The sequence below is a fragment of the Euphorbia lathyris genome, chromosome 2 (genome assembly GCF_963576675.1).
Source record: "Euphorbia lathyris chromosome 2, ddEupLath1.1, whole genome shotgun sequence".
Lineage (NCBI taxonomy): Eukaryota > Viridiplantae > Streptophyta > Magnoliopsida > Malpighiales > Euphorbiaceae > Euphorbia > Euphorbia lathyris.
Window position 1 is genome coordinate 97,062,703 of NC_088911.1, and position 8,610 is coordinate 97,071,312.

Genomic DNA, 8,610 nt, shown 5'->3' on the forward strand with positions numbered 1-8,610 from the left:
CAATAAATAAAAACGGTTTGATAAAAATGAAATACCGTGGACCGTTAAATGACTGATATTTACAAAATTAAATTTTAATATATTTTATTTCTTTTTTTTATAGCAAAATTATTATTATTTTAAAAATTTAAAATTAAAGCATACGCTCCATCTAATATGGTATGCGTATCAATATCACAATACCGTGGATTGAGAAATGGCTGATATTTACGAAATTAAATTTTAATATATTTTATTTCTTTTTTAATATCAAAATTATTATTATTTTAAAAATTTAAAATTAAATCATACGCTCCATCTAATATGGTATGCGTATCAATATAACAATAAATAAAAACGGTTTAATAAAAATGAAATACCGTGGACCGTTAAATGACTAATATTTACAAAATTAAATTTTAATATATTTTATTTCTTTTTTTATAGCAAAATTATTAATATTTTAAAAATTTAAAATTAAAGCATACGCTCCATCTAATATGGTAGGCATATCAATTTCACAATAAATAAAAACGGTTTGATAAAAATGAAACACCGTGGACCGTTAAATGACTGATATTTACAAAATTAAATTTTAATATATTTTATTTCTTTTTTTTATAGTAAAATTATTATTATTTTAAAAATTTAAAATTAAAGCATACGCTCCATCTAATATGGTATGCGTATCAATATAACAATACCGTGGATTGAGAAATGGCTGATATTTACAAAATTAAATTTTAATATATTTTATTTCTTTTTTTATAGCAAAATTATTATTATTTTAAAAATTTAAAATTAAATCATACGCTCCATCTAATATGGTATGCGTATCAATATAACAATAAATAAAAACGGTTTGATAAAAAAGAAAAACCGTGGATTGAAAAAAAAGACTCGGTAGACTTTTTCTTTTCTTTTCTCGCGGAATTCCCCATTTTCTGAATCATAATTGAATTGTGAAGAATCCGTGGATTGAGAAATGGCTGATATTTTTTACAAAATTAAATTTTAATATATTTTATTTCTTTTCTTATTTATAGCAAAAATATTATTATTTTAAAATTTTAAAATTAAATCATACACTCCATCTAATATGGTATGTGTATCAATATCACAATAAAAAAACAGTTTAATAAAAAAGAAATACGTCGATTGAAAAAAAAAGACTCGGTAGACTTTTTCTTTTCTTTTCTCGCGGAATTCCCCATTTTCTGAATCATAATTGAATCATAATAAAAAATGTATTATTATTAAATACATGCTCCATTAATCTCTCACTTATTTTTTACCGATGACAGTTATTTATTTTTTTGAGCTACAACCCTATAATGTAATGCGACAAATGAGTGTCTTGGGATGTATGAGCTAGCCTCGGGGCAGAAAATCAATTTTGAAAAATCTTCGATCTCCTTTAGCAGAAATTGCTCTAAGGACAGACGTCGAACGCTTAGTTCACTATTGGGCATCTCTATGACCTCGGTTCCTGAAAAATATCTAGACTTACCTTTAATTAATTTTATTTTTTTTATGTATGTTAATTTTTATTTTGTTTAATTTTATTAGTTAAATTAAAATATTGTTTTGTTTAATTATAGTTAATTATATTTTTAATTAAATTAAAATGTTGTAAATTGTATAAGTAAATTTAGTGGTTGTAAATTATATTTGTTTAAAATTCAATTTTATTTAAATTTTTATGTGTAGACGGACCAGCCGACTGTTGCGGGGAAAACTATCCCGTCATCAGCCTGTCGTCTTGATATGGACGCGGAGGATGATACACCACGCCATACGAGACTACGTGGTGTTGATGTATCAGGTCGTAGACGGAGAGGCGCTGGGACGAAGCAGGTGCAGAGGGCTTTGATTGAGGAGGTTGTGTTGGATCAGCCCGAGATTAGGCGATAGGCCGAGACGGATTCTTCTGATGCCCGAGATAGTGGTGTAGCCATTGTCGATGATTATTTTCAGGCGTTAGCCGAGGCACAGAGACGGTCGGTATCTGGTGGTGATAGTGAGGCGGGCGATGAGCACCCGACCCAGGGCTCGAGCAGAGGACGCAGAGGTGGTCGCTTTGCGACTACATGTATTTTAATTTTAGTATATTATTTAAATGTTTTAGTATAGTATTAAATGTTTTAGTATTACTTAAATTTTAGTATTGTTTTAGTTTTAGTATAGTTTTAAATGTTTTAGTATAGCATTAAATGTTTTAGTATTACTTAAGTGTCAATATACAGCTGCATGATATGGTCAGGAGGACTGGATTGTCTCACCTCCCATCCACTATGTTTAAGAATCTCGACGCCCCGCTGATATCTGCGTTCGTGGAGAGGTGGTAGCCAGATACGAACTCCTTCCACATGCCGTTCGGGGAGATGACCATTTTACTGCATGATGTATGGCACATTTTGCGTATCCCGATCGACGGTCCGATGGTCTCCGAGTCATGTAGTACTGAGCGGCTCCATGCCATATGCATGATGATGTTCGGGGTGGATCAGGAGGAGTTGTTGTCGCCAGTCTGACATTACTGGTGTGGTGGAGGTGTTTTTGCTGATGCTGTACAGAGACTTACCAGCAAGGGTAGGGATGACGCGACTCGAGCCACAATGTGGATGTGGCTTATGCTCGGATCCACCTTGTTTGTCGATAAGAGTGGCGATAGGATCAGGCCATCCCATCTGTTTGAGGTTCACGGCGGTGTCAGAGGAGCAGATGGACTTTCATGGGGGGTCTGCTACACTTGCCACGTTATATCGTCAGCCAGGGATAGCGAGCAGAGGAGACTGCTGATAGGGGCATTTTGCCCCTATCTTTTAGCGTAATTTACAGTTTAATTTTGGACTAAATAAATTAGTTTAATTACGAAAATAATGTGTTTTTAATAAAATAACAAAATAAAAATAAATTCTATGCTTTTAGTTAATTTTCTTTGTTTTTTATTAATTTCAGAAAAATAAACGTCAAGCTAACTCGGCTCTCGAGAGTTGTATTTCACAGGTATGAGTAAGGAAGAAAAACTCCACGCGGGGCGTAGGAACTACCACACGGGTGCGTGTGTCATACAATCAGATAGAATGCTCAGTCAACAGGCACCACGTGGGACTTACCCACCTCTACGCGGGGCATAGAAGCTACCACGCGGGGCGTAGTAGCAATGATAACTCAATCATGGAGGTCAGACTGCATGAGCTCCTAAAGTCAACAGGCTCTATGCGGGGCGTCCCAACCTACATGCGAAGCGTATATGAGGAATTCTTCCATCTAAAGATCCAGGAACTCAAACACATGGAGCGTTACCTAGGCCACGCGGGGTGTACATGAGCAATTCTTCAATCTGAAATCCCAGGAGCTCAAGTACGCGGGGCTTACCCCAACCTACGCGGGGCGTGGTTGAGACAACCATTCTGAATTAGGTCCACATGCAGGCAATTATCAACGGAATGGGCAAACACGCGGGGCGTCCCCCTATCCACGCGAGGCGTATCATGGGAAAACTGCAGAAATAATGTATCTCCATGCTTGTATCTTATGTAATTACAATTCTACCCCCGAGCTTGATGTGTATAAATAAGAGTGATTAGCACTCATTTAGATATTCAGATTTTATATAACAATACTCTACCACCTTGAGAGCTTGTTCGTGTATTCTGTTATTCCGTCGAAGTTCCGTTCCATCCTCGTCCACCAAGCTCGAGAGTTCCACCTCCAAGACCTAAGAGACGGCCTTGAGTCCGGTTAGCTAGTTCCAAGGGCCGATTCTTCCCTTTCTACTTGCTAATTAGCTTGCACTCTTCCTATGTACTAGGTTTGGTTGTATCTCACGTTTCTCAATCCATATTTATAATATATGATTTGCAATTTTCGTTTCTCTATACGTGTTGATGTTTGCTACTTGTTTTGATATTTATAATTGATTATTGTGTAGGGGAGCACGATTGCCGACGCCATTCGGGCTATCTTTAGGGATTCACATAGGTGTTGCCTTACTGGAAGTGACGCATCGAAAACCATAGGAATTGACAAGCCACGGAACTTACGGGCCCTAGTTTCTGATCCCCAGCATTAGACACGCCTTGACTAGGAACCACGTAGTCTAAGTACTTCACGGGTCGGTCGAACTACACGTAGTCGTCTTTACAAGAGTAAATCATCAATCGTACATAATCAGGGAAAGCGGAACAGTGAACCGGGTCCTCGTTGGGAAGGTCTGGTTTCCTCTGGGGGTCGTCTCTGCGCGGGGAACGGTCCCTACGGATACTCTGACGATCAAGATAGTTAGTAGTTCGAGAGTATATTCTAATCAAATGAGAGTGAGTTAGAGAGTCGTTACCCGATCCTTTTTTCCTCCCTTGATTGGTATATTTATAGTGAATCGTCTTGGGCCTGTGGGCCTTCTATTGTCTTAGCACTCTCGCTGTTCGGACTCTGCTAGGCCTCTTGGGCCTAAGTGACATTCTGAATTATGTAGTCCCCCTCGGCTAGATATACCAAGTATTTCATGCGAGGAGACTAGACTTTCAACAGTTCGCACTTTACCTAGCGAGTGGTGGACAACTGTATGAAAGGTGCCCGCTTTACTTAGAAAAACCCTTCAGATCGCGACATGCGCTTTTGGGGTTTAGCGCGTAATTGATTGCCCCCTCATTAATGCTCCTGCATGCGCTTTTGGGGTTTACCTCTTATTTCTCCTGTCTTTAGTTTTCTTTGTTTAGTCTTTTTTGGGGAGGGGGAGTATGTCAGAGGGTTCTTCACGGGGAGCCCTGAAAATACTGCCGCCAGTGACACCGGGCGACTTTACGCTTCGCGACGCTTCACGAACGTGGAGCGTAAAATGAAAAAGGCGAACGAAGACGGAAGGCGAGAGTATTACTGCTGTTGGAGAAACGAGGAAGGGAAAGAAAACGAAAATTTTAGAGCGTGCACCGCCTAGTGTTGATCGGCCGGTAGGAGGAGTTGCTGCCGGCGTGCTTGAGGTAGTCGTTGTAGTTCCAGAGGGATTGATTACCGAAGAGCTTCCATTGGCCTCGATTTACGAGGAAATGCGTAAAAAGGTATAGATGCGGTCCCCGGGGGTCTCTAGTGTTGATGGTAGGCGGTTTGAGGGAGCAGAACGGCCAAAAAGACCGGACTCTTTTTCGGTGGAGGATGCGCACAGTATCATTGTTTCTGCGGATTTAGCTGCCATCTCCGCGGTATATCGACTTGGGAAGCCATATGAGCTAGTTGCGCTCGGAGAAGAAGTTCGTCCTCATCATGCGGGTGGTGCGAACGAGCTGGTGGTCTACGAGGAGCAGTTGGAATCGGGGATGCGATTGCCCCTGCTTCCTTTCTTCGTGGAGGTTTTAAAGGAGTATGACCTGTGCCCTGGTCAGATCCATCCGAATGGATGGAGGATGATGGTGGCATTCTACTCGCTATGTCGATCAACTGGATATCGGGCAACTGGGGTGGTATTTCGTGAGTTCTTCCGGCCAAACAAAGGACCCCGATCACAACATGTGACGTTCTCGCATCAAAAGGTCAAGGTGATTGGCGGGTTGAAAGACAAAGTTCATGAATATAGACATCGCTATCTCTTGGTGCGGAACCTTGATGGCGACTTCCCTTTTCGAGTAGTGTGGAACGAGGAACCCATGGACTCCAGTCGTTGGCTGAAATCGCGAAAAATGTTGCCTTTTGAGGAGCAGCTCGTGAAGTATTTAAAGGGTCTTCCATCAGATAAAGAAAGCAAGCAAGACATGGATGAGCTTGTGCATCACTTCCTGGCCGCTGGGTACTATATATGGAACCAGTGGCGAATGGCTCAGCTATCCGGCTGGTCGGCAGCGGACTTCGAGAAGTGGAAACGTGGGTACAACTTCAAAGCCGGAGAGTTGGCGGAACTAGAGGCGATCTCCGTGAACGTCGCTGTTGTAGGTGAGGGGTCGGGGTTGTAGATTTTGTTTATTTCATCCTATACATTGTTGTTATTATATATTTTACGCGTGGTTTTAAATTTTCCGCTCTTTCCTCGTGCTATGCAGGTCCAGGAGATCCCCATGTCAGCATGGATTTTGATCCGAACGAGTTTGGTGTTGGTCTAGATACTGTGGATGAGGCATTTGGTGGTGCTTCGGGTTCCTTGGCTTCATTCTCCTCTCTCGAGGATGCGAACCAAGTGGTTCAGAGCATGGGCGGAGTGCTCGCTACACATGAAAACTCTGATGCGGCTGCCGCCATACCGCAAGGTGTGCCCGTGAGCGAACACAAGGCTGAGGAGACTGTGGATCATGTGGAGGTGGTCGCTATCGAAGAAGAGGAGATCGAGAAACAAATTCAGAGGGTGCTCACCCGAAAGCGCAAGAAGGATAAAGGGAAATCAGTTGCTGAGGGTGGGGAAATAACTTCTGGTGACGATGTTGTCGGTGCAAGCGAGGGTTCCAAACGGGCATGCACCGAGGGCGGAGCCGAGTTGTCTGCGGATATGATGGACCGGGTAGGCGACCACCCAGAGATGATGAAAAGAATGGATATCAAAATAGCCAAGTTCCGGGAATATGTGATGAGGTTGTCGGTACACTCCGACATGGCAACATCGGACCTTGCACATGCGATGGCTCGTGTTGCCAAGGTGCCCGGAGAAGTTATCCGAATGGACGGGGTGTCCAAAATGAACCTTGGTGTCTAAACTTTGTCGGCGCTTGGCGTGGTAAGTTTTCTTGTCATGGTCATTCCGTTTTACTTCTAATAACTGTGTCCTGACTCGTGCATTCTGATGTAGGCCATTCAAAATGCTAACACAGTATTCGACATGTGTGTTAACGATGAGAATTTGTTTCGGGACATGGAGCAAGGGTTGCAGAATACGGTGAAGGAGCTGGAAGTGGCGACTGGGAAGTTAGCTACTGCTGGGGAGCTGTTGGAGCGTCGTGAGGGCGAGATCGCCATGCTGACCGAGTAGTTGAAAGTGCAGACAGGAGGCCAAGTGGAGCTGTTGCGGAAGGTGGCGCGTGATGCCAAGGAGATCCGTTCTCACAAGGTTCTTCTAAAGATGGCCGTCCTGTGGAATCGTCGGGTGAAAGCGAAACTTAATGAAAAATCCATGCAAGCCGACCTGCTGTCCGTAGAGACCGAGAAGCTCAGACGAGAGCTAGAGGTGGCGCGAAAGGAGGCTGCCGACCTTCGAGCCCTTGCGGGACAACGCGAGGAGAAGCTGGTAAAAATGGATCGCATGATGCTCATCACTGCTGCTTACTCTGCCGGCTATGAGATTCCCCCGAAGGTCATATTCTCTCCGGATGTGTATGACAAAGTTGCACAAGCGAAAGCAGTTGAGTTCTGCGGTCGTTTCAAGAAGAAACAGTAGTTGATAGGAATGGCCTTTGCTTATCTCTTTTGTTATTCTTCAAAGATGTAATGATTGTTCGTACAATTTGGATCTCCTTTGGGATATTTTGGCAGTTAATTATTTCCCTTGCATGTTGATTTCACCAGATTGTTTGTGATGTGTGTGTCTTGTCTTGTCTTATTTTGCTATAAATAGGGGCCGGTTTTCTGATCTTTTTACCTTGGTTTTCCGAGTTATATCTTCCTTTGGTTTCAACTATCTTCTTCCTAGATGTCTCTTCGGGATGTCGTTGATCCAGCCTGGGTGCTAGAGGTACAGAAAGCGATATCGGTGATGCCACATCCTTATGTGTACTATCCGCCGAGCGAGGAGGACAATCTGGAGTGGAAAGTTCGATACTCTTCCCTGGTGTGGATGAGGTGGGGCTCAAGTTCTCAAAAAAGGGTTGTGGAGAGTGAGAACTCTGTTCCCTATACTGGATCGGTGACCGATTCCTGCGAAGTGGCTATTAGTGCGCTTTCTTCGACTGAGAAGAAAATCTGGTCTCACGACGGTATCGGCTATCTGCAACCTGACGAGACAGTTGCTCCTGTAGTGAATCCTCATCCTTCATGGATCAAAAAGCTTCTAGCCGATGAGCTGGAGAGAGTGATGAACTTGCCTCATGAGGTGGAGTATCGACGAGTGGGGTGCCATGTTTCCCCAACACGTCCGTATGGTCCGACATTTGTCGACCCTGCCAAACCTCGAAGCTTAGTATTTCTTGATTTTGCTAGAGAAGGTAGCCTCGGCCCCGTTCCGGCCAACCTGAATCATCGTGTTACTCATGTGGGGAAAGCATGCTTGTACCATAGGCAGAACGGTCATAATACCGATGAGTGTGTTGACTGGCGAGCAATGCATCAAGACTTGATGGATGCGGAGGCTATTCCTAATCCGGAATGTGTCCGTGTTTCGCTTGAGTGAGTTCGATTGTGGTGTGTTTTATCTGTAATTGTAATGGACGTACTAATTTGTAATGGAATACGGTATGCTATTTTCGTTTTGCTGGAACAATATTGACGTGTTTATGCAGCCTTGTTACTGGCCATTTTACTAGAAACTTGCGTGTTAAGGATTCTTCCGGGTACTTGATAATCTTGGCCCTTGGTAATAACATCTGAGTCATTATATGACTGTTTAGGGAGCGTTCGAGATGCTCTAGGAGTAACATTTTGACATTTATTTTAGCGGAGAACGGATATTGGTGTCCGCTTGTAAATAATCGGTAACAATATGGGGTTGTTAGGCGA